The sequence below is a fragment of the Ptychodera flava genome, chromosome 11, assembly GCF_041260155.1.
Source record: "Ptychodera flava strain L36383 chromosome 11, AS_Pfla_20210202, whole genome shotgun sequence".
Lineage (NCBI taxonomy): Eukaryota > Metazoa > Hemichordata > Enteropneusta > Ptychoderidae > Ptychodera > Ptychodera flava.
The window spans coordinates 43489666-43509635 of NC_091938.1; the positions used below are offsets into that span (position 1 = coordinate 43489666).

The 19970-nt window shown below is 42.5% G+C and overlaps 1 protein-coding gene and 1 long non-coding RNA gene across 4 annotated transcripts in view; one reads left to right on the top strand and one right to left on the bottom strand.

Annotated features, from left to right (window-relative positions):
* LOC139144565 (kinesin-like protein KIF28P) overlaps positions 1 to 19970 on the top strand; it is a 503294-nt gene that overhangs the window by 358808 nt on the left and 124516 nt on the right. The window lies entirely within an intron of this gene.
* Positions 2626 to 6524, bottom strand: LOC139144576 (uncharacterized). Its single transcript, XR_011554810.1, has 2 exons — positions 6097 to 6524; positions 2626 to 3734 (listed from the first exon to the last, which is right to left on the bottom strand). It is a non-coding gene; the product is annotated as an uncharacterized lncRNA (long non-coding RNA).

Here is a 19970-nt window from a genome sequence, read left to right on the forward strand (position 1 = left end):
GTTAAGGATTGGGGGATGCGGGTATTGTGGAGGCTACATCCATGCGAAAGATTAAACCATCTTAAGGGCGGGTGGGTGGGCAGCACATCTTTATCTCTTGCTTGTACCTTTACTGCTCTGTCGTCGTATACGCTATTATACCATTCCTGCAGCAGCCTGGCCCTTATCTGTGCGAGGAATGACACATGTCTTGGTACTTCTTCTTTCTTTTATACTTCTCTCCATTTGATGAATATTCATGGAACTTAACACCTGGCGTAATTATATCGCTGTGTGATTGGGCTTTGAATAATATAATATTTAAAGCCCAATCACTCCGCTCATAATATAGCCTATTGTTAAGGATTGGGGGATGCGGGTATTGTTCCGGCCGTCCATTTCACACATTAACCATATATATAATTATACATCCCCCTCACTACTTAACCCCATTCCTATAAACCCTTGCCTATAACTCTCCTCTTCCTCATCCAAACCCCCACTCATACATGCGTGCTACAACCATCAGTTATTCATTTAACCAGTTTTCCTATCAAAACAGGACATCAAGATAAACTATGCCAAATTGTTTTATCTTCTTTAATATTTATACAGCGGTTATTAATCGACACTTCACATATGCACATACTATGGCTCAAAGGCTATCGTAAAACTCGTTCATAACTTTGCAAGGTGTCTAGATTTTCATTCACAGCTTCAACAAACTAGTGTGCTGGGTCCTGACTGACATCATATTTGACAATTGTGTATAATAATTGACCATCTCTTCCGACCGCCAACCAAGGTGACGCACCAGGCTTTTGATATCCGTATCTGCCATGGCTAATGTTACAGCGCATGCGCCTACAACTGTTAGGAGTATCCATGTCTAATTCTTTGAGGTAGTTTTAGGCGCTGATAAGAAACTTGTGATGCTACAGGGCGTTGTTCAATGTCTCCACTTGTGGTTGTCGGTCGGAAGAGATGCCCTCTCCTCAGATCCATACCTAAATCCTTTGCTAAACAAATATATTGTTCTACGGTGTTCACCGGACATAAAAACATGTCTTCACATCTTTTAATCGCAAACAAATTAGATGAGCCTCCCCTCAGTGTCTTTTCCCAAAAGTGTGATTAAACAAAAAACCGGAGTTGGCTGGAAAACTATATCTCTTGTGTTTCTACATTTCCCAAATCCCCAGCCCTATCACCCGAGAAGTAAATCACCTTGAAAAATGCTGGATCCCTTGCCAGAATGTATATGTGTTGGGGACTTTGCGACACCAATCTTCTGCATGATATGATGAAATAAAAATTTCATTAATGTTGTACAAAGAGTAGAGGGGCTTGTTTGGGTTACATGTGCTTTTACTGCCCCTCAGACAATTTTTTTTTTCCATGTATCTGACCACAATGTATGCTTCTACTGAGTTTTGTCTTGAAATAGAGCGTTCCTTGTATACAATGCGATAAAATGTTTTTAATTTGGATACCATATTTATTAGCGTAGCAGCTTTTTAAACGTTTTGGACACTGGCAGGGAGACACCGGAATACCCCAAATACTGACACGTATCGGTGTGAACATGGGTTTTTGTGTCCGTATCTTTAAATAAAAACCGTACAATGCCTTCTGAGTTCGCCATTGTTAAATCTATTGGGACAGGTAGTGAAGCTAGAAATTTCTCGAGCTGCTGAACAAGCCAATCTTTTTGTCTCTCGTATGCGGATTTCTCTCCCAATAGTTGATGCATACGTTGATGGATATCTTCAAATGTTTGGTGGTAATTTTCTCTGAGTGGGTTCTGCCGTCTCTCATCCGGTTTCACGAGTTTTGTGTTACACATTCGACAGTGGTGCATTCACTGTCATAGGAACAACCACAGATCCAAATGAGAGTGCCTAGGGGGAAAAGACAGGAGTTTCTGCAATCGCTCCGCGAGGTGGATTTTTTTGGTCATGTCTGTTATGAAAATGTGTTTGTCTTGTGTTTGTGTGTGCGTGTCATTGGGTTTAAATTGCACCTACTCTGGCGTTCTTTATCATGTTCTTTTAAGCAAGCAGGGTCCAATATAGTGCTTCGGGTTCCTGGACTACGATATGCTCCTGTTGCCAAGTATTTTCTCACATGTCACCTATCACTTCAACATCGTCGCGACCTTATGCTAAGGGTCGCCCATCTGAAAGAGCTAGAGTCCGTATGGATACGTAACCTGATATGATACTCTAGAAGCCAACAACATGCCTGCTAAATCACATTGTTTCATATCTTTTGTTTTTGGAAATGACCTAGTAACCGTATTTGCTGTAAAACAGAGCATCACAATGGATGTTACGGGGATTAGAATACTTTTCTCGAGAGCAATAAAATATCCAGCGTCAATACATAATTTGGCTAGTATGAAAGCAGCAAACTCTGCCAATTCTTGACGACTAAACAGCGAGCTTGCTAGTTTTTTAATGTCGCAGTTGGCCACCATGTCGGTCATCGATATATTGTATACATGGGACGCCAAGGGATCTAGCATAGCTGGTGATACAAAACCCAATTTGTGATACACGTATGCTGAAAGTTTCCAACTATAAGGCAAAGTATTACACACGTACCACACCCAGCCCAATGAAACCCCAGAAAGCCCCTGTCGCGTTTAGACATTTTCACGTGGTCGTAACCACTTTTATCATCACACTTGGCTTGTAAATCCCCCTTATCAAGATATCGCCAGACTTCCACAAAGTGATCCAACTTAAAATTTACGTTCCTAATCCAAAGATTCATATAACGCATATCAATAATGCACAATCTAGGCTTCTTTGGTTCAATTGTGATGGACATCACTAATTTTGGAGGGGGGTCAATACCCACTTTTCCCCATACAGAAATCGCCCCGGATTCTAATTTACTTTCCGGTGTGGAGGATATAAAACTCTCCAAACTGTTGACAAGAGGGGTGATTTTTGAAGACCGTAATAGTATTGGCGGGACTTATGGTCGTACACAAAATCTTTAAACTCTCCCTAGAAATGCCTTATAGGCCTATACGGAGAAATACTGACAATGGTAATCCATTCTATGATTAATTTTTGTTGTCAAGTGGGTCTGTGACAATTTTCCAAAAATCAAGATGGTTGTGAATTTCCCCACTATAAAGGTCTTAGGATTTATAAAAGCTGGATGTGCAGGGGAGGCCATTATCGTCCCTTGAGCCATCGTGGATACACTCGCGTAAGGGCAGGACCATGTCTGGGGGTGCCCTCTAAGGACATCCAAGATAAAGTTTGCAGGCCTTGATGTCTGTATTGACTTGGTGTTCAAAGTCCCAATGATGGGTAATACGCTGAAGAGAAATGTACATTCCTGAAGAGGGCACCCCCAGACAGGACCTGCAAGGCAGGCAGCCATAACGGCAAAGGGCTTTGATGATCGCCCTCCCCGTCTAGGAGTACAGTGTCGCAACATAACAGGAACACATTACATATATGTATGCAAATAATATCTCTTGAATTCATTTTATCATATTCGTATATACATAGGCTTCAACTATATTGCCATCTGGACAACTTCGGGTGCGCCATGTTGGTTACTCTGTCCACCAATATTCTGAGTGCATTGAGTAGCTGTGGTCTGGAATTCCACGATGCGTTGTTGGCCATTTCGATCACTTTTTACAGAGCCTCCTCTTTAACCGATGCATTGCCAGCCGACTTCTCGAGCATGTCAAACTTCTTATGTAACTCTGCCAATTGTTTTTGCATCTGTAATGCAATGAAACACCGTATTACTACCTCCAGTGTAGCCAATCCGTTTTCTGTAATTAACAGTGTCGCTTACACAATCACCTGCTCACCACGACCCCTCATCCACCCACGCACCCGCACTCATATACGATACCCGTACTCGCATATGACCACGGGCCGCGCAGGTGAAGAGCAGAAAACGAGCGAACAAGTGACAGTGTCCCTCACACATCACACATTTCATTGTGTATACAAAATATTGCATACTCCCACCAGAACAACACACGTAACAACTGAAATTGCATATGCATAATTCTCATAAGCCCCCGCATGGGCAACTGTGTAGCAACTCAACTCAAATCGCGTGTATATGATACTCGTACGCTCCACATGGGCAACATAATGTAACGCCTCGACGCCCTTATACATACTACTAATATTCCCCCTCATGGGCAACACAACATAACGCCTTGACTCGCGCATACGTAGTTCTCATAAGCCCCACATGGGCAACACAACGCCTTGACTCGCGTATACGTAATTCTCATGAGCCCCACATGGGCAACACAACGTAACGCCTTGACTCGCGTATACGTAATTTTAATAAGCCCCACATGGGCAACACAACGTAACGCCTTGACTCTCGTATACGTAATTCTCATAAGCCCCGCATGGGCAACAATGTAACGCCTTGACTCGCGTATACGTAATTCTCATAAGCCCCGCATTGGCAACAACGTAACGCCTTGACTCGCGTATACGTAATTCTCACAAGCCCCACATGGGCAACACTACGTAACGCCTTGACTCGCGTATACGTAATTCTCATAAGCCCCGCATGGGCAACAACGTAACGCCTTGACTCGCGTATACGTAATTCTCACAAGCCCCGCATGGGCAACAACGTAACGCCTTGACTCGCGTATACGTAATTCTCATAAGCCCCGCATGGGCAACAACGTAACGCCTTGACTCGCGTATACGTAATTCTCATAAGCCCCGCATTGGCAACAACGTAACGCCTTGACTCGCGTATACGTAATTCTCACAAGCCCCACATGGGCAACACTACGTAACGCCTTGACTCGCGTATACGTAATTCTCATAAGCCCCGCATGGGCAACAACGTAACGCCTTGACTCGCGTATACGTAATTCTCACAAGCCCCACATGGGCAACAACGTAACGCCTTGACTCGCGTATACGTAATTCTCATAAGCCCCGCATGGGCAACAACGTAACGCCTTGACTCGCGTATACGTAATTCTCACAAGCCCCGTATGGGCAACAACGTAACGCCTTGACTCGCGTATACGTAATTCTCATAATCCCCACACATGGGCAACACAACGTAACGCCTTGACTCGCGTATACGTAATTCTCATAAGCCCCGCATGGGCAACAACGTAACGCCTTGACTCGCGTATACGTAATTCTCATAAGCCCCGCATGGGCAACAACGTAACGCCTTGACTCGCGTATACGTAATTCTCATAAGCCCCGCATGGGCAACAACGTAACGCCTTGACTCGCGTATACGTAATTCTCATAAGCCCCACATGGGCAACACAACGTAACGCCTTGACTCGCGTATACGTAATTCTCATTAAGCCCCGCATGGGCAACACAACGTAACGCCTTGACTCGCGTATACGTAATTCTCATAAGCCCCGATGGGCAACACAACGTAACGCCTGGACTCGCGTATACGTAATTCTCATAAGCCCCACATGGGCAACACAACGTAACGCCTTGACTCTCGTATACATAATAATCTGTATCCCGTGTGGGTAACAACGTAATGCCTTGACTCGCGTATACGTGAATCTGTACACAAATACTTGGTGCTGAATACAAGGAGGCCCTATCTAAGAACTTCTTGTCACTGTTAACGTTGTGCTAAATACTCCTCTAAAACCCCTAGGGAGGGCTACATGAAATACGGGACAGTAGCACGGACGGAAGCGAAACATGAAACAAAGTGATGAAAAACAAATTCGTTTGCCTCGAAAAATAAAACAAGCGACAGCAGCATACCATGTGTATCTCATATTTCCCCAGAATAAGCTTCAGTGTTGCACACTTACAACGAATTCAAACGCCCTGCATCACACGTAACTTGCAAGGTATCAACACGAGAAATGGAAACGGTGAAACTATCGATTTGGTAGACTGAACCACGGCCCTCCACAAAACTGAACGTGCACACACAGTACAAAATATCAAACTACCAAATTACTAGCTAGCAAAGGTGAAAAATACATTCAGAATAAAGTGATGAGCTACATACGCAGTGGGCTTGAATTCGTACTTTTCCATTGAAAACGGAAATGTGTTACGTACACAAGGGGAATGGCACAAACGAATCTGCTCAACATACCTCATTGTGCCCCATTGTTTTTGGTGTAGACTGGGCGTTGGTCGCGGCACTGCTGGTTCCCGCCACTCCTTCAGTCGGTTGTTGAGCAACGCTGGCGAGTACTGGGCGAGTGACTGCGATGGGCTGGCCATTCTAGGCGATGAGCTTCCACGAAATTTCGAAGTCATTGTAGTATCATTCGTCGCAGAAACCGTCTGAGCAACAGCGTGGGGATGAGCCACTGAAGTTGTTTCAGTGGAGATGGTAGCGGTAGTGGGTGTAGAGGTGGAAGCCATCGTGAATCTGCCAAGACTGCGTTGCACAGGGCCCGGTCTGTGCGAGGAATGACACATGTCTTGGTACTTCTTCTTTCTTTTATACTTCTCTCCATTTGATGAATATTCATGGAACTTAACACCTGGCGTAATTATATCGCTGTGTGATTGGGCTTTGAATAACAATGGGATGACTCCTGGCGACTGCAACGATATTTGACATCAAATGCAACGAGCAGTGTCAGCGTCCAGCTCTCCCTGCATCGAGCAACACACTCAGAATCTGCACAACTGTTCACTACAGTTGCTGTCATCGCAAGTCTGGATTATTTTAAAACTGCTTGTTTTCTGGTACAATTAACGTTCAAATTATCCATCAAATATAGATCCTGTAACTTCACTGTGTCACCACTGAATGTCGCGACGGTATGCGGTACAGAATGAGACATCTATTTTTAGTATGCAAAAAAAGCCAGGACTATTGTTCTTATGTAAATTTACGAAAAAAATAGTTACTTTTTTCTTTTGATTTGAACTCTTGACTTTGTGTTTGACATTTTCCCATTTAGCTAGATGACACTGCCATCCTTGATAAATTATGTAGGAGCAGTTTGGCACATACCATTGTTATGTCGGTGAGACAGCAGTCATTGTTGTTAGCTGCCAGATTGTTCTTCATGTATTATAAAAACAATGCTTCAGACATCATGAACAGCCCAACACTATGGCTTGCATTTCATTCTTTTCAATCAAATTCACTTGATAAAAAGGGGGCACTGTGTCCTTAACACTATTTTTGCCTCTTTTGTCAAATAATCTTCTCTGAAACTGCATGTCTGATTGCCCAAAATTTGATATGAAGGTTTATACATGGGATTCATTTCCATTTTGTTCAAATTATCACGCTAACTGAAATGGTGTATTTTGGGGCAATGTTTGCTGTTTTTGATAAAAAATACCTACAATCTTATTCTTATAATTACCTGGTGAAATTGCAAAAACTTGACAACAAGTGTACATATTTGTATTTATTGTGTAAATGCATGCTGATCTATAGATAGGATTTGTTCACATGAAGCTGTATATTATTAAAGCCCCACTAGCTGTAAGGCTGCGTTCACAAAAAATGATGGGGGGGGGGGGGGGCTGGAGGAATTCAGGGGGGGGATTCGAAAATTTCTGGGGTAGTAGAGGGGGGGGACTTGAAAATTTTGCTCTACCTGTAGGGGGGGACTTGAAAATTTTTGGTTCCCTTTTGTGTTTTACATTTTCCTATTCCAAGTTTTTGTAGATAATTCAATGAAAATGAATACCATTTTTAATGTCATCATAGTAATAATTTAACAAAATTTAGAACCATTTTGTCACATTTCATGACTTGTATCTCGAAAAAATCTAAATGTGTGGTTTGTCGTAAAAAACAAACTTTAGCCTCCTAACCTGGGCAGAAGCTGCAACTGTTAATGATTTCTGCAATATTTCTATGCAATGGCACAAATATAGTTTCCTGCTATCTCCCTACAGCATGCGCAAACACACATATTTAGTTTGTCAACAAAGCCTGTATACATAAATATAAATACGTATTTGGTGATAATTTAATTGGAGTCCAGGCTGACAGTCAGTTGTCAGTGTCTTAATGCATGGTACACATATATAGGCTGTGATAGCATTAGCTGAATACTAGACAATTCAACATGCTGTAGGGAGTAGAACAAGAATGCAGTTGTAAAACTGAACAAAAATATTGCCAAAATTATCAAAGTTAATACAGCTACTGCCTACGGGTAGTGTCACTATCATTAATGCTCTCCTCCTGCAGTGTCACTGTCACTGCATACCTGATCAGTGCAAGAGATAGCTCTGACTCTGATGTACATGCAGAAGAGTTTGGGTCAAATGATGCTCATGACAGTGAAACATACTTGTACACAAGATCAGGCCAGAGAGCAACACATGGAAGAACACATAGAAATATTTGAATTCTGGCATATGAGAATAATCAAATACGGGTATTAAAGAAAAAGATGGGGTCACCATGCTTGATTTTCTAAATTTTCACATTCTTGTTATAAAATGTTACAGAATCTGATGTAAAACTTTGAACAGTAAAGACTAAAAGAAAAAATATGTGACCAAATGGAATTATTTATTTTTTAAACAAATTTAAAATTATTACACCCAAAATTTCAGAGAATAAAACATTTATTTGATGAAACATTTTACCTTCCAGTGTTGTCAATTTTGAGTAGCATCTAATCCATATATGTCTTGTAGTTTTGAAACTAATTTTTGGTAGGTCACTGTGCAATATGGCAATTAGCCAAAATTCACAATTTTCCTACTCTCTCATGATTGTCATTTTGTGTGCTCTTCAGCAGGAGCAATTGACCTGGCCAGAGTTGGATTAACTCATGTTGGCTTTTAGACCAATAAATCTAAAAAATTCACTGATGCATTTAAAGAACTTGCCTTGGGAATATGACTATAGAAAGTGCTAAAACAGGTTGTGTTGAACACCTGTGAGCGGAACGGCGCTATACATGTTTATTTTTTCTGCGCTCACATCCTTTACAAATATGCGGGCCTGTGATAGTTAGGGGGGGGGGACTTGAAAAATTTTGACCATATAGAGGGGGGGCATTTGAAATTTTTTTGGGGTACTTAGGGGGGGGATCTGAAAAAAAATAAGGTTTCAATCGAAATTCCTCCAGCCCCCCCCCCCTAATCGTTATTTGTGAACGCAGCCTAACTCTTGAAATTTGTTGACCTCAAAATATCTTCCTATTCTCTTCTGGTTTTCTCTGAATTCTACCCTCTGAAGGGATATGGGCTTTCACTACATTGGGAAACCATTCCTTTGTGAAACAGATTTGATAAGTAAATTCAAATTTTACAAACATTTTAATTTCCCGCTATTGGACTACTCTGTGCAGTTTATGTGAAGATTTAAGTGTAGATGTGCACAGTATCTACGATTTTTGCTTTTTCACATGGGGCTGCAATTTAATGTTTGGGCAAAGATTTAATGGAAGCATAATCTTTATCCTGTTCAAAATTGCATATTCAGTCCCAGTACATTGGCATAAACTTACTTCAACTTGAAAGTAAAATCATGAAAATAATGCTTAAAGATGCAGCTTTTGGAACTAAAATGTGCAAATAAGGAGAAAAATTTAAGGTTAAACTCAATATTGGTCATATTGCCTCGAAAATTGGTGTTTATGTACCATAGGTAGACTTCATATGTGCTGGTCACCTTTTATTGATATCTTGAATCATCTATTTTTCATGTTTTCACAAATGCCTTTTTAGCTCTGCTGTCACCGACGTGGAGCTTATCAAATAGGTTGATTTTCCGATCGTCATCGCCGTCCGTCGTTGTCCCTTGTCCGTCAACAATTGCCTTCTCCTCTGAAACCGCAAGTCCAATTGCTTTGAAATTTTATATGCAGTTCACTTGGGGTGACCTCCTGCATTCAACTCGCAAAATCAGCCCGCAATATTGGCGTTACTTTTGACGACCAGCACAGTCTACAACACCACATAGCCTTGACCTGCAGATCCATTTATCACCACCTTCGCACAATAGGCCGCATCCGCCACTATCTTACCGATGAAGCCTTCAAAATGCTTGTTCATGCCCTCATTACCACAAAACTCGATTATTGCAACTCATTACTATACGGATTACCTGCCAAAGACATCTTACCACTTCAGCACGCCCAGAACACTGCAGCTAGAATAGTGTCACGTACCAGGAAATTTAATCATATCACACCTGTTCTTATAAATCTACATTGGTTACCAGTTGTCTTCAGAATCCAGTACAAGACTCTACTCATCACCTACAAGGCACTTCATGACAGCACTCCAACATATATATCAGACTTAATCCACCGTAAACCGATATTCCGTACTCTCTGGTCAAATGACAAGGATCTTCTTCATGTTCCACAATGCAGACTGAAAACTTATGGTGAACGTGTCTTCTCGCGTGCTGCTCCACTTAACTGGAATAATTTACCCTTAGAAATACGGCAGTCTTCCAGTCTGGACAATGTCAAGAAGAGCATCAAGACCCATCTCTTCGAAAGAGCCTACTGACACCTTGCCATATCTTTGTACAGCGCCATTGAACACTACTTCGTAGTGGATACTGGCGCTCTATAAATTCTTCTGATTGATTGATTGATAGATTGATTGACCTCACTTCAGTTTGTTCAAATTGTGGTGCACTTTGCATATTTGTATTTTTGGGGCATTTTTTGGTGTTTTTGGTAAAAAAATCTTCTTCACTGAAACCGCTTGTCCGATTGCTTTGAAATTTGATATGCAGTTTACTTTGGGTGACTTCAGTCAGATTTGTTCAAATCGTGGTGAAATTTGCATATTTGTGCTTTTAAGGCAATTTTTGTAATTTTTGGTACAAAAATCTTTAAAAATCTTCTTCTTCAAAAGTACTGGTCAGATAGCTTTGATATTTAATACATATGTCCCTAGGGATGATCTATTTCAGATTTGTTCAAATTGTGCAGAAATATGCAAATTTGCATTTTTAAGGCAATTTTTGCCATTTTTGGTCAAAAAATGTGTATTTCCAAAACTACTCATTTGATAGCTTTGAAATTCGGTATACAGGTTTCTACAGATTAAATAAATTATCTTTATTGAAATTATGATGAAATCTGCAGTTTTGTATTTTTGGGGCAATTGTTGCCATTTTTGGTCAGAAAATTTTATTCTCCAAAAAACTACTCATCAGATAGCTTTGGTTGACATGTTCTTAGGGATGATCCGATGTGATATATTGAAAGTATGATGAAATGGGGAGTCACGTGACCATGTACAACTAGGCAAGTGCCTTAACCCTTCAGCTCTCCAAATCTGCCACAGTTTTCAGCTCATCTAAGAAAGTCTGAGTACCAATACTCAATCGTAACCTCCGTGAATACCCAGTCACCCCGCAGACTGAAAATACCGAAATTTCAACCACCCTCAAGCAAGAAAAAGAAGCAAAGAAGCATCACAGCATTCACTGGAACTGCTTCAGACCAAAGCGACGGCCAAAACGACACCCCTCATGAACATGAGGCCAGCAACGGGGAAGAACCTTTTCCAGATAAAATCACCATGGAAATGCTCTACAGAAGCCTGGAAAGTCTGCGAGCAGATGTCACCATGATCAAAACCAAACTCATGGTATTATCAGATGTCGAAGATCGAGTAACAAAACTCGAGGAGAGGCAATACGACTTCGAGAAATCATGTGAATATGCTGCTACCAAAGCCGACGACAATGAAATCAGGATTGCCTCCCTCAAACAGAAAGTCAGTCAACTTACGGAAAACTTAAAAAACACTCAGGAGGAAAGTATTCGAGCACAACGTCGACTAAGAGAATGCTCCCTCCGCCTCTATGGAGTAAAAGAAGAAAGAAATGAAAATCCGATGGAGGTTGCCCGACAATTGCTAATGGACAACTTAAAAGTAAGTGATCACGGAATAGAAAAAGCCTTCCGAGCCCCAGTAAGAGGGAGCATCACTAACAATCGGTCACGACGTATCATTGTGAAATTCACTCTACTGGCGAAAAGTCAACAGATATTTCGCAAGGCCAAGCAAGCCCTAGTAGGAACAGAAATCTACATCAAACAAGACCTGCTCCCCGCAGATTACAAGAAAAAACACCTGTACCACAAGATCATGGCGCAAGCTTACAAGGACGGAAAGAAACCAATCTTCCGGAATGGAATACTGTACATCGATGGAGTCAAGTACTCAGGACCCCCACCAACACCCGATGAGGTTTAACACTTTCACTGCGTAATTAATTTCTATACGTGCATTCCTGTGCGTAGTTTTCTATGGAAATACGGCCTTATAAATATTGATTTACATGCATAAGCTGTATCTTTGTAATTATAAGAGTATTCGGGACAATTTTTTCAGTGAGTATTGCAATATGACAGAGCATCATAAAAATGAACAAAAGGTCATGTGACACACCTAGAAGGTCACGTGATCACGGCGGCCATATTGGATTTTACACAAAAAATTCAAAAAATGTTGCATTTTTTGTTATTTCAATATATAAATGTATTTTTTTCAGTGCAACACTTTAAACATTACTACTTACATTTTATTAACTCAAATTCAGTAGAAGGAACACATACTTTAAAAGATTTCCCACATAAATGAGGTTAATATGCATATTTATTACAAGTTCATCTTCGAACAACAGATATCATCTGACATTCAAAAGAGAGCTATATTATATATAAGCTTATATACTGGTAGATAGTCCGATGTGTAATTGTCATTGATGAATTGATATCGTACAACATCCGCAGGATACACCATCAACGTTTGTGACGTCGTTCACAGACCTTTTGTCGCACTTTTCTCTCAGCATGCTCAGCTGGCCTACCTTCCTGTCTTGCTTGCAATGTCTGTCTTTGCTCAACTGGTTTTGGAACATATTCAAGTTCGGTATTAAAGTTGTAATTTGAAATTTGACTTCCGCTATCTCCGTCGAGTTCAGTTTTACGATCACTGACAATTCCACTATCACTGTCTAGAAAAACATGCTAAAGGGCTTAGTCGGTGTTAAACTGTGCCCGCGTCGCCATTTTTAAATATCTCCTGACAGAAAAACAACAACTGATCACATGATCCTTACAAATTACGGCGGAGAAATGAGCGAGTATGGCGGCATTTGTTTACAAATTTTGCACGCATGCTCATTTAGGTTTGACCTCTACCTCGTACGCTTAGCTAGGCTTGAGGAAATAGTCAACAAACATGATGCAGATCAGATATAGCCAACGTATATCGAACGCATATAAACGCGTACGTTCTTGGCGCGTTTACGCGCCTCCCGCAGTCTGGCCGTTGGCGCAGAATGCGCCCTCCCGCGGTGAAAGTGTTAAGAACTGCATGCATGAACATTCGACCAGCAGATTGGAGAGCTACACTGCCACATCATTTTCACTCAAGTCATGCGACAACAACTTTGTTCAACTATTGATGGGACTTTTTTTTTATTAGATTTAGTAGAAACTGTTTTTTCTCTTTATGTCCTTTTCTTATCCTTGTTCTTCACTATTCTATCCTAAAAAAGGTAACAACCAAAAGAATGGAAGCCTGGTGGTGGCAGTCCCTGGGTTGGTGGGTACCTATGCGCGTTACCAAATTCACGGAAAAGGGGATGTTTTTCTTCAGTCATCTCGGAGATTCTAGGTCCGTGAAATCGAGAAAAAGGGGTACTTTTTTCAGAGTAACCTCCGAGATTAGGGGTAGTCCTTTCATAATCTCCAGATCCAAACGGATAAGGAAGATGATTGTGTATAAATGTGACTAAAATCAGGTGAGGACAAACATTTGTGATGTATGTACATGTATGAAAAGTCAACCTCCAGGGTCAACCCTGGAAGTCAACATTAACCTCCTAGATTTCGAAAATAAGGGTATGTTTTTTACAGCTAATTTCTCCCCGATTTGCCACAAATAGGGGGTGTTTTTCTCAGAAATATTCTAGGAAAGGGGGTACTTTTCAAACTTGGGTAACGCGCATGGGTACCCACCAATCCGGGGACTGCCACCACCGGGAATGGAAGTAAGTGTGCTTTTAAAATATTCCAATTTCATCAAACATGCAGAAATTGAAATTCTTATCACTTAATGTGAGAGTCTCAGGGAATTTAAGAAAAGAAAGAAGGTGTTAACATGGTTAAAAAATCTGTGGGTGGAAAGTACCTATTCAAGTGTAACTTTGATATTAACTCACTCAGCCTGCCCCTACCGAGATTCTACCAAGAAATGCTTGAATCCTGGTCGGTCTGCAATGTTGCGGTCAATGACTCTGAGATTGACATTACTTGTCAAACAATTTGTAACAACAGAAATGTTCTAATTGGAGGGAATTCTGTCTATGATCCAAAGCTAAGACAGAAAGGGTTTGAATTAATATTTGATTTACTTACCGAGGAGGGGTATCTGTCATGGAAAAAATTAGCCAACAAAAACCTCCAAGGGAACGAAGTTCTCCTTCTTTATGGAGCAATCACATGTCTCAGAGTTAGGTGGCCAGAGCCATTGCTGGTTGAGCCGGTGTTTAAAGATGAATACGAATATGTGTTTTTTAATTGTAACTTTCGACCCTCCCACAAAGTTACCAGGGAGAGCATCAGAAACGCCATTTACAGTAAAGAGGAATTAAGTCCAATTAATGAAAGCTATTATGAAAGAGAATATGACTTTACTGGACCATGGTCTCCCATATATAGCCTACCATTTAAGGTAGCCATAGACGCAAAAACACGTGAATTCCAGTTCAAACTTCTTCATCATATTCTGTACACAAACTACGATCTATCTAGAAGAGGCATGGACCAATCACCATGGCACTCTGTTCATTCTGCCAAAAAAGCAACAAGACACTAGATCATCTTTTCTACACCTGTAAATTCACTGAGACCTTCTAGAACGAGTTTCACACATTTTTCGAGGAATCTCTCAGTTTGTTCACTAGACATAACTTAAATGAAGTGCTCTTTGGTGTTGAAGGTTACTCTGACATTCATAATCACTTGCTACAGTTAGCCAAAAGACACATCTATGCCATGAAAATGAAACAGAGTAAACCACACTTTGCAGCTTTTATGTTGCAAGTGAAATTCAACTACCACCTAGAGTACGAAATAGCTCTGGAAAAAAAGACAAATTAGAGAGACATTGCAACAAATGGATTTCAATTGTACACAAAATTGTAGATACTAAGCACTGTACTTCATTTTAATTTAAGTTACTGTTACTAAAGAAAATGTTACCAATAAAACAACTTAAATACAAAAAAAAAGTATGATGAAATCTTTGATTGTGTATTTTTGCAGCTATTTTAGCCACTTTTTTCTGGCCTCTGCAGTGAGCTATCACTGCACCTTCCACCTTCTTCATCAACATGTGTCAAAAATAGTTATTCTCTACATAAGCACAGCGGAGCTATATCGACCGCTAGGTCACTTGTTACATTTATCATTAAGGGAACGCTCCGTTAAGTTAGAAGTACCCGACTAACCCGAGTTGGTTATCAGAGGATTAATCTCTATGTCAACATATGCAAACAGATTATCTTTTAGTGTAAACAAAACAGCACTGCCGGAACTACTTTTATAGTATAGCCCACGCCTGTCGCACTCAGGATTTCCAACCAGCGTTAAAAGTGCCGTCCAGCACTTGCTGTTACTTTGAGGTCATCATTTAGTTCATAAAATTGCATGAAGAGTTTACAAAAACAATGGTACTATAGAGTGCCTTTCAATAAAATGCTGTTTAAACAATACCAGCAGTTAATTAACGAACGCTGATTTTGCATACGAAAAGCTATTTAAGCTGGTTGAGGGTATGTTCACAAAGATCATTGCCCTTTGAACTTAAGTTAATGAAAGAAGACTCAGTGACAAGAGAGTGGCGTTGCAGAAATCTGGGGGTGGACTCCACACAAACATCGTAGTGCACCTCCCCTGCGGTGGCAATCACAGATTTGAGTGGCATCTTAGAGGGGTGACGTGGTGTCGGAGTGAAGCCTGCCAACACAGTGGGTTTGTCCGGCGTCGCTAGCAGCCTGGCACATGAGGCGGGCCTGAAGTTCACTGGCTCAAGTCACGTGACAGACCGCGTGGTACCATTACAGACCCAGCAGGCTCTGTGATGGCAACCCCAAATTGGCGTAGCAAGAGGCGGTCTGGGCATACTATGCGTGGACGCATAAGCGAAGATAGTGACGAGTTGTTAAAAGTAACGGAGGAAATAAACAGCATGAACTGTGTTGAATGCAGGTAGTCAAAGCAAGCAAACTTTATGATACAAATGTTCCGATAACTATAATGCATGTAAGAAGTGTTCGTGAGTTCAATGTTCATGCCCTGACTTCACGTCCCTGACTACGGTCCTACTCCGAGCAGCAAATATTAGTCATATGTGAATGTAATGTTAACGAAGGGAAAAAACTGTGCCATTTGAGGTAGCTGAAAAGTGAAAGAGTGGCCAAACAACGCAAGTGTCAAGGTAACTCTAACGTGGTGCAGCACGCGAACAGTGCAGGGCAAATGGGGAACAAATGAGCGTCAATAAGGCACTGCGATCGAAGGGTACATCATTGTCAATGTCCTTGTGCATGCGAAGTGACCAATATTGAAGGAACAGCTCGAAGGGTTGCAGTCGGCGTTGAGATGTAAACCTGGTAGGCATCGCTTCTCCATCTTCCTAGTGTCTTGATGAGCCATATGCTGGTAGATTGGCATCCGCCGCTGTGGTAGCGGCACCACTCCTGAAGCTGTGGGTGGCAAAATGATGAGCGTTGTCTATCCCAGCTGTGCTTAGCAGGTCATGAAGATGGATAGTCAGGGCGTGTTGTGTGAGCCACGCTCCATTGTTAAATTGGAATACTGGCGTCTCCGCTACAGCGGCATGAAATCATCTACATTTAGTATAAGCCCGCACGGCACAAATTCCCGTGTTTGTGGGTGCAATCCTGATGTGCTGTCCCCGCCGATATGGGTCGGTCTTCGATGCCTCAAGTGAAATTTCTAGGTCTTCAGATATTGTCACATCGCGAGCCAGAAGTGTGCATGTTTTGTCGAAGTCGTGGCTCCCTGGTGCTGTGAATTCACTGACACGGAGGAAGCCGAAGAAAGCCATGGTGAAGGCTGACCATAGCATTAGCTTGTCATATAGTCACATAGAGATGCGTGTGCCCGTAAGGCTTCCTTTAGCCTCACAAGTATGTCGATGGTAATGGGCAGTCTGGTGCGTTTTTGGTCTCCTAAGCTCCGGTGTATGCCTTGCATTGTACGTTGTAGCTGTATGTGATTGCTGACGTCATCTTCGAAGCCCATTTCGGTGTGCAGGCGAATTATGGCTGCGAGGTAGACCCTGATTGTGGTAAACTTGAGACCATTACGTGCTAGGTTGGTGATGAAGAGCGTTGCCGACTGCAGTGTCACATGGGTTGGCGTTAGACCATGTGTGTGACAGAACGCAATATTAGTTTGACTGACCAACCTGATATGTTTTCCTTGTGGAGCCTGCAATGCTGTTGTGTATAAAGGCCTTGGCATGTGACTCTAGTTGGAGGACAGCAGAATTTCCGGTTGGAGGTGACTTAACGCTGAATGGGTCTTGGTCTGCCATTGGTGCAAGCTGCCTGAATTTCGTTATCTGCAAACGAGAAAGTGAATCAGCTATTGTGTTATCTGTGCCTCTTATGTGAGCAAGCATGACATGAAAGTTCCCTTGGGCGGCTGTGAAGAAGATAGCTCTGACCAAACGCATTATTCGTGGACAGCGCGATGAGCCTTTTTTCCAGATGCTGACCACTGACGTATTATCGCAATGGAAGAGAATTCTCCGTCCATGCCACAATTGCCCCCAAATTGAACAGGCCAGCATGATTGGGTACATCTCTTGCCATTCGATTGAAGCGTTGAAGTCGTCAGGCCAGGTGAGATGGAACCAATGACCTTTGTAGTATGCACCACAGCCGATTGACCCAGCGGCATCTGTGAACAGTTCGAGGTCGGAGGATGCAGACCACTCTGTATCAAGGAAGGATGCTGAGCCGTTCCAAGTGGGAAGAAAATCCAGCCACCATTGGACGTCGAGGCGGAAGTCATCTGACAGGGTGATGATGTCATTGGTGCGTTTGACGGTTGTGCTGAGATCAATCATACGGCGTAGGAAGATTCTGCCAGCCGGAATACATTTGCATGCAAAGGAGAGAGTTCCTATTAAAGATAGAAGTTGGCGTTTCGTGCAGCTTTGTTGCTGTATCCATGTTGGCAAGGCTTGCATCAGATCGGTGAGCTTGTTGTTTGGGAGTCGCATGACCATGTTGATTGTGTCGAGTTCTCGATGCCCAGGAAAATGATGATCGGTGATGGGCCTTCAATCTTCTCCGGGGCGGTTGGGACGCCAGGGTCGTGACAGACTGATACCATTGTGTTTAAGAGTTGCTGGCATTTATCGGTGCGTGGAGGTCCTGCGCCGAAGTAGTCATCAAGATAGTGAAGTAGGTCTTTAATATCAGCTCTCCGGCTGATGATCCAGTGAATGGCATCTGCTATCTGATTGAATAGGAACAGTGCCAATCTAAGACCGAAGGGCAGAACACGGTCAAAGAAGTAGTGATCCAACCATTTGAAACCAAGCAGGTGCCAGTCTTCTTTTTGGACAGGACAGAGGCGAAAGGCATACCTGATGTCGACCTTTGTCATTAAAATTCCTTTGCCATACTTCTGTATTATTGCAACAGCATCGTTGACCCTGGCGTAGGAGAGCGTATAGTCTTCTTTACAGATGTGGGCGTTGACACTGTCTGTGTTAGGTCGGGATAGGTCCATAATAATACGATGGCTCCCAGACTTTTTTGGTCAAAGGCCGAGGGAGTTGATGACAAAGTCTGGAAGTGGGGGGCTGGTGAAAGGTCCGACTGTGTGGCCAAGCGAGACTTCTTTTAGGATTGCTTTTGTGATGATGTCTGGGTTGCTGAGTGCCGACTGTGCATTTGGTGTGAAACGGGGGTGATGGTGACCTTTGAATCCCAGGTTGGCGCCATGGCTGATGCTTTGCAAGACAGATGAAACAAATTCCTTGTCGGGGTGGTGGTGTAGGTCTGCTGCAAATCTATGAAGCTGCAGTGGGGTTGTTGGTTGGAGTGATACGGTCAGCCCTGGCTCGCATGTTATGCCCTCGAAAGAGCTGTGGTGAAAAGGGCTGGTCTTGCTGTTGTTTCGAACCAGATATTTGGTGGGATGATGCACCATGGTCGGTGGCAGAGCAAACGGAACATGTGTGAATGCGACCATGTGCACATGGACTTTTGCAGTTCCCATGGTTGAATTGTCGACATACCTGGGTGCTTGTTGTTGGTGCAATGTTGTTGTGTAGCTGTAGGCGTGGCATGGAGTTGTCCCAGTAATATGGGTTGCGTGAGGCAGCATTGGTGTGACATTCAGATTTAAGGTGACCTTGTTGGCCGCAGGCGAAGCATTTTGGAATCAGCAGATGTGGATGCTGCTGAAAGCATGTAAAGTCTAGTTTATGGTCTGGTACACTCCAAATGTGCTGGTTGGAATATCTGGATTTGTTAAGATGGAAGGCTTTATCGTACCCTAACCATGCCTCAGGCTTGTAGATCTCAGCCTTGGATATGCTATGAATTTGTAGTAACTGCATAGGTCGACGGCTTTGTGAGGGAAGAAGTATGAACGGTAGGCTTGGAATGTCGCAAAGCACTGTGACCATGACTCAAAACTGTCGATATTCTTCCGTTTTATGTGGGTTGTGAAGGTGGCCACGCCAGGAGTGTCCGGGTTGAAGGAGACTTGTGTTTTGGTGGTCTGAGCAGAGGATGGGAGGAGGGTGTCAGGGTGTAAATCAGCTAGTTCTATAAACTTACCAGGGTTGGCGAGTGCTGTTAGCGTTGACTGGTCGACGTATGGAAGGTTCAGATGTGATGAGGGAATTGGTGTGGACTTTTGTACTGGCGGTGGCTGTACGTTGGCGGTGATGACGTTAAGCTCGCTCGGAACGTTGTTAACCATGGAGGCCGTCATGTTT